At 57.9% G+C, this 13,345-nt stretch overlaps 1 pseudogene; it reads right to left on the minus strand.

Annotated features, from left to right (window-relative positions):
• Positions 1–618: 618 nt before the first annotated feature.
• LOC117063637 lies at positions 619–11,771 on the minus strand (annotated as a pseudogene).
• Between the last annotated feature and the right edge of the window lie 1,574 nt (positions 11,772–13,345).

The following is a 13,345-nucleotide window of genomic DNA, read 5'->3' on the forward strand; positions in this document are numbered from 1 at the left end:
ATCCCTGCATCTCACTTCCCGCAGGGCTGACCGGTGGCCAGAGGTGGGACTGGCCAGGCTCGGCCCAGCCAAGTCTGGGAGCAGAAGACACTGAGTGAGGGATCCCTGGGGCCACCCTCCCTGGCCTGTGGCTCTCCTAACACCACAAGAGAGGTCCAGGAGCTGACCCTGGGTTCTAATGGGGGACACCTTCCTGGCAGCAAGCTGGCAGGGTGGTGTGGTGGTCAGTGTACTGGGCTCTGTGTCTCCGCCCCTACCTGCTGTGTGACGGTGGGCGAGACACCTAACCTCTCTGTGCCTCTGTTTCTTCAATGACGAACAGGGGCACTAGCAGCCCCCACATGCGGGCACAGTGGCCTGAAGGATAAAGGCAAGGGTGGCACGAGACCTACAGCAAAAGCTCGGAGCAGAGAGAGCAGGGAGCTGCCCAGGGAGTTCTACCACCATCTCCCCTCTGGCCGCCAAGGAAACCGAGGCTCATGGTGATCTGGCCCAAGTCTGTTGGACTCAGGGTCCTTCTCATCCCCAAGATCAGAGGGCTGCCACCAGGGAAGGAGCTGGCACCTAGACCCCGCCCAGGAAGCACACAGGGAAGGATGCCCCAGGGACTTCAGTATGTTATTGCAAAAAAACATTTATTGCTATTTGAACCCTGCTTTCATGCCTCCATTTCCCAGAAAATGAGCCATGGGAGACACCAGGAGAGGCAGGAGACCATCCTCCTTGCACAAAACCCACTCCCTCAGATGCTGTCCTCAGCGAGGGTGGCTGGGGCCAACCAGGGGGCCCACCCGCAGAGTGGCAGAGGAGGCAGGTTGACCTTGCAGACATTGAGCTCTGTGGTGAAGGTCCTGGCCTTCTGGTAGAAGAAGAGCGACTTCTCGCAGTCCAGGAGGAAGTTGTGGGAGATGGTGGCTGGCCGCGTGTAGGTCTTCAGCTGTGCCCTTCTTGTTGCCCAGGTCCACGGCGGCTGCCAGTGCCAGCTGGTAGTACCCGGCTGCATCAAACCATTCCTGAAGGGGACAGGCCATGCTCAGCAAAAGGGGGACTTGGAGCCTGTCTTCCCAGAGGCTGTTCCTGTGTCCAGGTCATTCCACATGTCCAGCCAATGCTGGCTCACCCCATGAGCCCCGAAGCCTGTGACACTGCTGTGGTCTCAGCTGCAGGAGTTGGGGACAACCCTGAAACCCCTGGAAGCCTTCCTGACTATCCCTATGCTCCACTCACCCCCAAGCCTCTTGCCCCAGTCCCACCCTCTCTGCAGGCAGTGGCTGCTTTCCCCACGGGCCGAGGTCAGGGCAGATCCTGCCTGCTCTGAGAGTTCCATGCAGGACCCATGGCTCCAAGCCACAGCAGGGGCACAGCGTTGAGTGACCCAGGCTTCCCTCTGGCTCCTGTCCATGCTGACCATTTCCAGGCCCTCCACGGGCCAGGCCAGGTACAAAACCATCTCACAGGTGTCCTCCCTGGCAATGTTCCCTGAAATATTGACGGAGTGTGACTCCCTAGACATCCACTCCCATTTTCAATGCATCTTTGGCTCAAACTCACCATCCCTGGGTTGGGATGCTGCCTCCCAGACCTCCACCTTGACCCTCCCATCTCCCCCGCCCCCGGCCTCTCCCCAGGTGCCTCCTCCACATGGGGGACACCCAAGGGACCTAAGACCCAGGCCTAGCCTGTCCCTCTTTACCATCTCAAGATGGCTCCCAGGGCCAAGGACAAAGTCCAAGATGCAGCAGTCCATTCTCTCACTGCCCCACCCCACACATGGAGCAGGGGCGTGAGAAGGCCCTGAGTCACCGCCGCTGCTCATCCAATGCCCCCCTCCCCGGCCCAGCCGAACACTGGACTCTGCTGGGTGCATGGCTGAGCCTAACATCCTTGCTCCCAGTCTGAGGGACCTGGGACTGCACACTGACCACAAAGGTGGCCTGGGCTGTGGCAGAGGGAAGCCCAGGAGCCTGTGGGGGGCCCAGGAGGCCCCTGACTCAGCCGGGGGTGGGAGGCAAGGGCGTCCTGAAGGGGTGGGGGCCTCCTAACTAAACAGGAAGGAGCCAGCCAAAGCATGTCTCTGCGTGTGCCTGTGCGCAAGCCTGTGTGTGTGCACGTGTACCTGTGCGCGTGTGTGCGCCTGTGCGTGTGCCTGTAGTGTGTGCAGCAGCTAGTGAGTGGCAGGCTGAGCCAGGACACACCTAATCCACCCTATTCCAGGGCTCACTCTCACGTGTAGACTAAAGGGGACCCCATTTTAGAGGCAATCGGCAAGGATGCCCATTTACCCCTGCCTCTCTGCCAGCCTTTCAGGCCCCATCCAGCCCAGCTTTCTCTCCCAGTCCTCTGGGCCCCACGTCCAGAGCCTTCTATACAAGGAGGAGGGTGTGGCCTTGGAAAGACAGCCGCCCTGGGGGAAGTCCGAGGGGGCCTCCCTGTGGGAAGCTGGCCTGGGCTGACAGCATAGTCACGATGAGGCCCAGAGGGCTGTGCATGGGGAGGAGGTGAAGGAGGCCTCTGCCCCTCGACCCCAACCATGGACTTTGGCCTCCCAGGTACTACTTGGCCCCTTCATTCCTCTTGGGCAGGCGGAGTGGGCGGCAGGCTTGACCAAGAGAGATAAAGGCCCACTTCTGGGAGGCCCGTCCCCTGGGTCCCAGGTGAGCCCCTGAGCAGTGAGCAGCATCCCTCTGGGCCTGACACCTGGCACCTCCCTGTCAGGCTGGGACTTGGGAGGCCACAGGGACCGCTTCTGACCACCAGGTGTCGCCAGCACTGGGCGGGGGCCTCCCAGGCAGCCCCAGGCCTGTGGTGAGGGATACGGGGCGGGGTCTTAGGGCTGCCCCAGCTCCTCATGTTGTTCTAAGGCCAAGATCTTGGTCCTTGGACTAGAGCGCCCTGGCCCCTCAGCCCATAAGGAGTACTGATGCAGTGCCAGTGCGATGCTGAGGAGGGGCAGGTGCTTGCTGGGCAGAGGGGTGGAGACACCCCAGGTCTGAGTCTGCTAGTCCCAGCTCTCCACCCCTGCAGGGCTGGGGGCAGAGAGAGCACAGCACCTCCCGTCGAGACAGACCCGACCCAGCAAGGTCTCAGCCTGGCTGGCTGGGGCCCCGCCCAACTGCACCTGCCGTGAGCTGGGGTTCCCCTGTCTGTGAAGCGGATGGTAAGACACCGGTCCCACCCCACCCTTCCTGGGTGATATGAAGATTCAAGGTGTCTCAGGACTCCAGGAAGGAGTTGCTCAGTGCAGGCTGGCACCCTGGACAGGCTTCCTAGAGGAGGCACTGGGATTTGGGTTGGATCTTGCAATGTGGATTCAATGTGAGGATGATGCCGTCCTCCAAAATGTCCTTCTCCCGACCCTGTTTTCTTTGTTAAATGTAACTTGACTGTCAAGACTCAGTTTGGTGTCACCTCCAGGAGGGCCCCCCGACTACAATCCCCCTTCTTTACCCAGAGGCCACTATTGCCCACTCATGTGTCAGCCTCCCTGGTTGAGACTGAGTTCTTGAGGGTGGGGCCTGGCCAGCTTGGGAGCTGGGTTGTATCTGCGAACCTTGCCGGCTCCTCTAGCTGGGTGCAGAGCTCCAGGGAGGCCACTGGGCCATTTCTAAGGAAGGCTGGAACCCAGGCCCCTGGGGTCTGGGTGGAGATCCCACTCCAAGGGGGCTGGCAACACCCCGAGCCCTGCCCCTCCCCACCCACCTTCAGCCCTGCCCCTTCCCATCGACCTTCAGGTCGTAGAAGATGTCACCGAGCACCAGGTACACCTTCACGGAGTAGAGGGTCTCCTCGTCGAACTCCAGTGGCGAGTTGCAGAGCTACAGGGCCTTGAGGTAGAAGTGCTCTGCCAGCTTGCCATGGCCCAGCCGGTGGTGCAGGGCAGCCAGCCGGTGGTAGGCCATGTGCTCATTCAGCCGGTCCCCTGGGGTGCAGGCCAAACCGGCAGGTGTGAGGACATGGCTCCCTGGGGCAGTCAAGCACAGGCCCCTCAGGAGCAGGTATGCAGACCCTGGGCAGCACCTGGCTTGCCTCCAGGCACCTGTGGTCACCTGGGCAGCTCTGGCCAGTGCCTTCTGGGTCCCCAGACTCACTTTCCCATCTGCAAAGCAGAACTAATAAGGCTTGCCCCTGTCTACTGTGAGGCTGTGGCAAAGTCGGACTTGGATGGCCCAGCTCTGCCTACACATAGCCACCTGCCTTTGTTCACTGGTTTTAACCAGGAGAGCCCACAACCCATGCAGTCCAGGTGCTCCCGGGAACCCTGGCTCCATGCAGCCCACAGATGTGACATCGAACTCCTCCTGGGTGTGTCATGATCAGAGCCCCTTACCTTAGGGAGTCACCACATGCCTGAGCTCCAGGTCCCCCCACAGATGCACAAACCCACGTAGGTGTCTCTGATGTCCTCCCCTTTTCAGGGCAAGTGTTGTGGAGCCTGCATTCAATGCATTCCAACACAGCTACACACCTACTGTGTACTGGTCCCCAAGGCACAAGGCGTTGGGCATGCGGCCCACCCAGGGTTCCCTGTCTCTGGGGAGGACAGACGATCCTGGCACAGCACCAGGGGATGCCCGGCCTTAAGGGGCAGGCTGCTGGAAGGGGAACTAGGATTTCATCAGCCAGAGAGCTGTGTGGTTGATGAGGGTGGGAAGGGCACAAGACAAAGGGAATGTGCCACTCAGCCTGGCACATACAGGGACTGAGATGCCTGGCATGTCTGGAAGGCAGAGGGCACACTGGGTGGCCTTTGTGGTCAGCACCGGGAAGAGACAGAGGAAGCAGAGCTCAGCACTGCGTGAGAGACCTCGAGCTGTGCTGCACGGCCAGACAGAGAAGCCAGCTGGGCAGATCTGCCTGCCTGGACAGGAGACCAGGAAAATCCAGCAGCTGTTTCAGCTCCTGCCCTACAGACCTGGAGACTGGGCTCTGGCAAAGTGTGAATCCTGGCAGGACGGGGGCTCAGGGGACTTACCCAGCGTGATGCTGAGTGCTAGGGCCATGTGGACAACCTCCAAGCCCTCCTGGGGCTCCTCCAGCGTGGCCAGCAGTGCCACCAGCTTGTTGCACAGCTGCAGCTGCAGCTCCGCCTTGCGGTTGCCCATAGTCACTGCCAGGGGCAGGGCCCTGTCCTACCACACAGGCAGGTGGGGTCACGTTTCCCGCAGCACCCACCTTGATGAGCACCTTCCTCAGAGCTCAAACATGTGCTTGGAGCATCCCACACCCCAGTTACCCCTGCACGTCCGCAGAGCTCTGTGCTCTGGGATAACACACGGTTCAGACACCCAAGTTGGGGGTTGAAGAGTCACCTGAGGCCCATCTAGCTACACCCGGCAGCCTCAGACCAGCCTCTCCCACCTGGGCACCGGGGGGGTCTGACTGGGGGGAGCCAGCACTCCTCTCTGCTCTAAAAACACATTTATCTGTGCCCAGGGCTGAGCCACACCGTGAGCTCAGAGGAAGAGAGAAGCCGTGCCCACTTCGGGGTGCAGGCAGACTTGGGCCCTGGCCCTGGGCCTCCCACTGGCATGCTGTGTGTCCTTTGACATGTCCCTGTGCCTCTCTGAGCCTCAGCTTCCTCATCTGGAAGATGGGGACAGGACTTCCCACTCATGGTTGCTTGAGATCATCAGGTGCAAGGGTAGAGCCACTGTCATGTCCAGACCTGAGCGTTTGTCCCGGGCAGGGGCACAGTCAATATCATGCCCGATGAGACAACTAGGCAAGGGTAGAGCCATTGCAACGTCCACGACCCAGGCGTTTGTCCTGGGCAGGGGCACAGTCAATATCATTCCCGGTGAGACCACTGGGAAACGAAGCATGTGCATGGGTGGCCCTGCCTCCAAATGAGAGGCCTCTGCCCTGCCACACCTGTGCCTCAGCCCTCCAGGTGCCCCCTTGAGGCCCACCCACATCAGCCCACAGGCCAGCTCACCCGGTAGAAGGACACGGCTTTCTCCCACTCCCAGGCCTCGTTGAAGAAAGATGTCTCCAGCTGCCTCAAACGGCTCCAGCCCCAGGTTCAAGTCGCCTGTGTACAGGTCCACATTCTGTGCCACCTGAAAGGAGGCAGAAGTTCCCTCAAGACCCACACCTGGCGAGGTGGCCACACCCACCTTCGCCAGCCTCCTTCCTCTCACACACTGCAGGTACACCTGAGCATTTTTCAGATCTGTGCATTAGGGCTGCCCCACCACTGGCATGAGGACAATGAACTGATGCACTTGAGTACCAGGAGGTGACTGAGCAGCTGCAGCTCAGGAGCCCGACACCTGTGAATCCTACCACCAGGGATAGCCCTAGCCCCCCCACCCACACTCAAACAGTCTCCGTGGCCCCCAGATTGCTGGCAGCCCATCACCTGGTTCCTTTCTGAGTTGCCACATCCCTGCTGCAGCTCAGGACCGCACATCAACAGTGTGTGGGTGGGCCTGGTCCCCTCTTGGCCATGAGCTCTTGATCCTTCTCCTCTGCTCAAGGAGGTATACAGCAGGTGCTCAATAATGAAAGCTTCACCAGGGTCGTGGGCTTCACAATTTGTTCCAGATCACACTGTGTTTGGGAAAGCCTCTGAAAACAGCCGCTATGATAGATTCATTTTGTAAGGAGATGTGCCACGTGTCGCTTGGAGCACGTTCTTCTGCGTGTTAACTGAGTGGTCACATTCTTTGAGCATGAGCTGTATACCAGCAGGTGCTAGGCACTGTGAGGGGCCACGCCTCTGCCCTCAGGGAGAAGATGCTGGCCACTGGGGGAGGATGTGAGGGAACCAGTTGGAGGGAGGGAAAAGGCACACAACAGGTGCTCAGCAGTGGCTTAGGAATGAGTGGATGAATGGATGAGCAGATGTATAGACACATGGATGGATGGATGGGCATGTGGATAGATGAATGCTTGAGTGGATGGATGGGTGGGTGGTTGGAATGATGTGTGTATGTCTATATGTATGTATGGGTGGGTAGATAATGTATGGATGGGTGGAGGGTAGATGATGTATGTACATATGGATGGATAGATGGTGGATAGATTAATGTATGGATAAACTAATGGACAGACAGATGAATGGAGGGATGGATTAATAGGTAGATTGGTGGGTGGATGGAGGGATGGATATATGGATGAATGGATAAATGGATGGATGGATGAATGATGGATGGAAGGACGGAAGGAGGAACCAAAACCATAGGCTCACTGGCCTCTCCCAAAGCCACGATGCTGGGAACAGTGGAAGGCTTCTGATTTTCTAGTGTCAGAAACATTCCGAAGATTAACACCGGAAACCAGGTAGGCCGAATGGACATCTGTCACACACGCCCCCCAACGACAGCTGAATACACAGTCCCCTCGAGCGCCTATGGGACATTCCCAATGACAGACCATGTGCCAGGCCACAAAATGAGCCTCAGTGAATGGAGAAGGACTGAGACCAAAGCAGAGGTGTTCTTCAGCTGTGCTGGCACGAAACTGGAAATCAAGAGCGAGGGAAACGTGGGAAATTCAAAAATATGTGGAAATTACACACTCCTAAACAACCAGTGAGTCAAAGAAGAGACCATCAGGGAAATGGAAAACTAATTTGAGAAGAATGCAAACAAATGCACAGCCCGGGCCAGCAGGGTGGGAGGCCGAGGCTGGAGGATCGCTTGAGTCCAGGAGTTTGAGATCAGCCTGGGAAACATGGTGAAACCTCGTCTCTATAAAAAAATACAAAAACTAGCCGGGTGTGGTGGTGCACATCTGTAATTCCAGCTACTCAGGAAGCTGAGGCATGAGAATGGCTTGAACCCGGGTAGAAGTTGCAGTGAGCCAAGATTGCACCACTGCACCCCAGCCTGGGCAATGGAGCAAAACCTAAAAAAAAAAAAATTGCACAGCGTATCAAAACTCCAAGATGCAGCTAAGGCAGTGCTGAAAGGGAAATTTTAAATGTAAATGTCTGCATTCAAGAAAGAAGAAAATCTCAAATCAAAAACCTAACCTTCCACCTTGAGAAATTAGAAAATGAACTAAACCCCAAAAAGGAAGAAAATAATAACATGAAAGTGGAAATGGGAAGTAAAATACAGAGAAGGGAAAACAAAAGAGATAGTCAACAGAACCAAAGTGGGTTTTTTGAAAATAATAACAAAATTGACAAGTCTTTCACCAGACTGACCAAGAAAAGAAAGACGGGACACAAGTGACTCAAATCAGAGACTGAGCACCATGGCTCATGCCTGTCATCCCAGTGCTTTGTGAGGCCGAGGTGGAAGGATCGCTGAGTTGAATGTGGAAGCATTCAACACCAGCCTGGGGGAACATGATGAGACCCCATCTCTAATAAAAATAAATAAATAAACAATACAAACCCCGTTTCTAAAATCAGAAATGAAAGAGGAAACATTATTGCCGACCTGACAGAAATAAAAGGATTCCATGAAAACACTACGAACAATTGTACACCAACAAATCAGACCATCTAGACACAACAGCCAAACTCCTAGAAGGACACGACTACCGAAAGTGACTCAAAATGACCCCAAGTAAGCTGTTGGGTATCAACCCCCCCCTCGGTCTCCTCGACCGTTCAGCGCAGGGTGGGAGACAGGGAAGCATGATCTCTATTCCCTGGCCTGCATTTCCAAGTCTGAATCCCCAGCACCCTGGGAGGGCCTCCTAGGAGGAGGTGCCACAGGCTATTGTGCCAGAGCCACCGGAGGCTGCAGTGGGGGCTGGGGCACTGGGCTCCTGGAGGGTCTCCTTCCAGTCAGAGAATGTCCCTGGGGAAGAAGCCTGGGTATGAACCCCCCACCCCTCCTTGGGCAGATGTGTGGGACCAGGGCCCCTTCACACGGTCCTTTCCAAAATCTAATCCCTCCTAGGGCCAGGACTGGGTGCCAGGCCTGTGCTGGGAAATGGGCAGTTTTGGCCACAGCCCCTGGGGCTCTGGTCCAAGCCACAGGAGGCACCTCTGAGTGGTCTCACTGTGCCGTAACAAAGCGCTGCAAGGCAGAGGGGACTCAACAGTATCCCTTGTCTCAGCCATTTCCCTGGACTCAACTTCCTCATCTATTCTCTGCGGCCTAGATTTCGGATAGCCCTGCCCACCTACTGTCCGTTTACTGCTCAGTGTGCAGTGACTGTTCGATAGCACTCCATGGCTCCCCAGTGCTCTTGGGGAAAAGGCCAAGCCGCAGCCTGAGGCCCCAGGCCCTGCTTAGCTCTCCAGAAGAGCTTCTCACCGTCCAGCACCCACCCACCCACTCCCAACTCTGCACCTCCCTGTATGAGCCCTGCTCACTCACCCCCACTCACTCACCCCTGCTTACACTCCCGCTCACTCACCCTCACTCACTCACCCCCACCCACTCACCCCCCGCTCACACCCCACTCATCCCCGCTCACACCCCCGCTCACTCACCCCCACTCACTCACTCCCGCTCACAACCCACTCATCCCCTCACTCACCCCCACTTGCTCACCCCTGGGCCTTCACACAGGCTACACCACCAGCCCCTCCCCCACCACCAGCCCCCATCTACACCTATTACTTGACTAAAGCCTCTCAACCCTCTGGTACCAGACTAAAGAGGCTTCCCTAACCCGGGGCCAAGTGCTGCCCCGCCATCACGCCACTCACCCTTTTGTGGCTTCTCTGGCCTAAAGCTCACGTTCCCACGCTCAGCACCTGCTTCCCAAGGACCCCACAAGCTCCATTTGTGGGTGGGGCCCGGCACACTCTGCACGAGCTGCTTTTGCATGAACTGCTCTGTGGCTTTGGGCAATCACCCGCCCCTGTGTCCTCTGTGAAGTGGGATGACAGGTGCGCAGGGCTGCCGAGATACCAAGTAGATAACACAGGCACAAGAACTGGCGTTCAGGGCCTGGCTCATGGAGGGGCCCCAAGTCCCAGCTCAGCAGAGCCTGCCTTGATCCCAGGGTTATGGCCAGGGATTCCCAGCATGCAGGACTTTCTGTGCTCAAGGCAGGATGGTCCCTGAGCAACTGGAAAGAGCTGGCTGCCCAGTAGGGCACAGAGGGCCTGGCTCTGCATGGGAACCGCCTGTCTCCAGGCGCTTGCCAACATCTGCTGCTGGCCATGACTCAGCACTTTTGATGGTGGAAAAACCACCACTTGTTTCTGAATCACAAACCCCAGGTGTGCCCTGACCCGAGTGGCCCCAGAAGGCGCACAGGAGGAACTGGGGCACTCACTCTCCACGTGGTCCATCTCCACGGCAACCAGAAGGGACCACTCACAGTAGCCCTTGCCCTGCTGGGCCGGGCCCTGGCGGGTGCAGAGGTGACCCAGCTGCAGGAGTACGTGGGTGAAGTCCCGGCCACACTCCAAACCGGGAAGCCTCGAGAACAGACGCGCAGCCTCCAGAAGGTAGTGCTGGGCCAGCCTGCTGGCACCCGCATGCAGGCACAGGGTTCTGAAGTTGGCCAGCACCACAGCCTGGTTCCTCCGCTGGCCCAGGTCCCAAACCATCCATAGAGCGCGGTAGTAGTCCTCGGCTGCCTGCCTCGTCCGGCCCGTCCTCTTCAGAGCCACGGCCACCATGTTGGCAATCACACCTTCCTGGTCCCCGCTGGCCACCACTGCAACCTGGGCAGACTGCAGGATGTTCAAGGCCACCAGGCTCTGCCCATGAAGCACGTGCAGCCAGGCCAGGGCCACCAGGGTGTCCACGATGGCAGACTCCGGCAACAGCACTGGCTTCCACCGCCTGCGTCATGAAGGTGATGGCCGGGCCGTGGTAGCCATGGTGGCTGTACGGCTGGGCCAGGCTGTCGTGGAGAAGGCCACGCAGAGCCTGGCCTGTGCCCGGGGTTAGGGAGGCCAGTGCTCACCTGAGGTAGTGGGAAGTCTGGGTGGGGAGGCTGTGGGGCTCGAGGGCGTTCTGGAGCACCAGGTTCACGCTCCTCAGAGAGCTGGCCAGTGAGTCCTGTGTCCTCAATGAGGGCACCTTGACACAGCTCAGCACCAGGTGGGGCAGGCACTTCCAGCTGTAGATGTCAGCCAGGAGCAGGGAGCAGTCTGAGAGCCACGCAGCGTCTGGGGCTCCCGAGTCCCTGTGCAAAAGCAACAGCCGCTCTAGGAAGGACAGGGCCTCCTCGGGCTGCTTGAGGTGCACATGGTGCCTGGCCAGCAGGAAGCAGGCCCGGGCCTCGGCCTGCAGGCTCTGGCCACCCACCACCCACTGCAGGAGCTCCCTGTCTGCCTCGGTGCTGCAGATGTGGCCGGGCATCCCCAGGAGCAGGGCCATGGCTTTGGGAATCACCTGTGTACAGTTCTCCCGGTTCTGCTTCTGGTAAATGCTGGTCAGGTTGGCGTACACAGCCACCACCTGGAACAGGTCCCCGAAGCTGCCCTCCAGGGTCCCCAGTGTTTCCTCAAAGTACACCTGGGCCTGGGACAGCTTGAGCCTCCTGCAGCACAGCTGCCCCAGGAGGAAGCAGAGCCTGGCCAGGGCCGTGAGGAGGCCAGCTTTCTTGGCCGCTCCTCGGGCCTGTGCCAGGCGTCCAGTCAGCTCCTCCTCATCGCTAAAGCTGCAGAACATGCCACTCAGCCATGGCAGTGCCACGTTGTACAGGCCATGGAAGCTGGCCTTGTATCCGGAGGTGTTCAGGAACAGCAGCCGTGAGATCAGGGCCTCTGGATCCTCCCAGTCGTCTTCAGCTTCCAAGCAGAAGGAGGGCTCCTCGGGTCCTGCAAGCTCACGTTGCTGGATGCCGCACAGAGACCCCAGGACGCTGGCTCCTGGGGGCAGCCTGGGCAGGCCTTGCATTGTTCCGAATATTCCTCACCTTCGGAAGGGTCTCCTGTGGCTCCAGGCCCAGGCAAGGTGGCGGTATTTCTGCAAGTCACAAATACCTAGACAGATTAGAGTCCAGCAGTGAGTCCTTGGTCACTGGGGGCAGGGTCCCCGCATCCCCCCCTCTGTGTCCCTGGTGCAGCTTGCCATGAGCCCTGGAGAATTATGTGCAATGAAACCCGGGGCCTGGAGCACGTAGGAACTCCGGCACTATGGGGACAGAGAGAACACGCAGCCCGTGGCCCGATCTCCTACGAAATCACCCTCCTGTCTGCTGCGCCCCACCTGACAGCATGGTTTGAGGAGACTATGTCAGTTCAGTGATCCCTCAGAGATGCCTTCCCTTTAGAAAGAATCAAAGCCTTCTAACTGGACCCCGTGTATGCAGCACCACAACTACAAATGTCACTTCTGTCAGCATATTGGGCCCCCCGGTTGGGGTACTGGAATCCATGAAATCCTCAACAGCCAATCAGAGCTATTGATCAGCTCAAAAGCTGCTATGCAAATTGGTAAAGCCACCGACGGCACAGGACAGGGTGTGTACCCAGGTACCCAAGCTCCAATGAGGGAAACGACCATCCCTGCAGGAAGGATGGGAAAGCTTCCAGGCCTCTGAGGTCACCTTCACCTTGGAGGTCTGAAAACCTGAAGCCCACAGTTCCTAAAGGGTTAACAAAGGCCAGACTGCTCAAGCAGTCCACTGGTGCCTGCTGTCTTTGGTGGATTCCTAGCCAAAGCCGCCTCCCAGAGGTGAGCAAACGAGCGCATTTCCTGTTGGAAAACCTGGGATGAAAAGAGGCATTACAGGCAAGGAAAAAGCTAGATTTAAAGAGACTCTCTTTTTCAAGCTCACATGTAAAAACTATTTTCAATACAAACTGTCTCCTTATTCATCTGTAAAGCCTTGGAATTAAAAAATAAATAAATATGATTTAGAGGCAAATGTCTGACTTGACTTCACTAGATTAGCTAAGAAATCTCCCCCACCCGGCAGAGGCACCCAGCCCCTCCCAGCCACTACCTTGGCCTCTGGGGCAGCTGGAGAGCCACATGCCTTTGCTCCAGGGACTTTGGCAGAGGGTGGAACCACCCCCTCCCCGAGGCTAAACCTACTACAGCCTTCCCTTCCCCACTGGCTTCCCAGGCCTCCTCTGGGACCTTGTGCCTGCATCCCAAATGTACTGGGATGGATCTCATTCCCAGGGAACTTCCAAGGGTCCTAGGTGCGTCCACATCACCAGGCTGTTCACATGCGGACCCTGTGTGAAGGGAAGAGACAGAGCCCCAGAGCGGAGACAGGAGGGCCTCCCTGAATGAGCTCCTCAGGAAAGAGCAGACACTTCAGGGACCTCAGTTGAGGCCCCTTCAACCTAAGGCTCTGAATTCTGCTATCCGCTGAGGGCAGTGTGGCCTCCCATCTCTGAGGCAGAGCACAGGGTGAACTGCAGCCTCTCCGGGTCATGAGAAAGGAACCCACAGCTCCATGTGGGCCCCAGCAGTGGAAAGGATGTCCCATCTCGGTCGGGGACCAGGTGGGGGCCAGC

The sequence above is a fragment of the Trachypithecus francoisi genome, unplaced genomic scaffold, assembly GCF_009764315.1.
Source record: "Trachypithecus francoisi isolate TF-2019V2 unplaced genomic scaffold, Tfra_2.0 Lachesis_group18, whole genome shotgun sequence".
Taxonomy (NCBI): Eukaryota; Metazoa; Chordata; class Mammalia; order Primates; family Cercopithecidae; genus Trachypithecus; species Trachypithecus francoisi.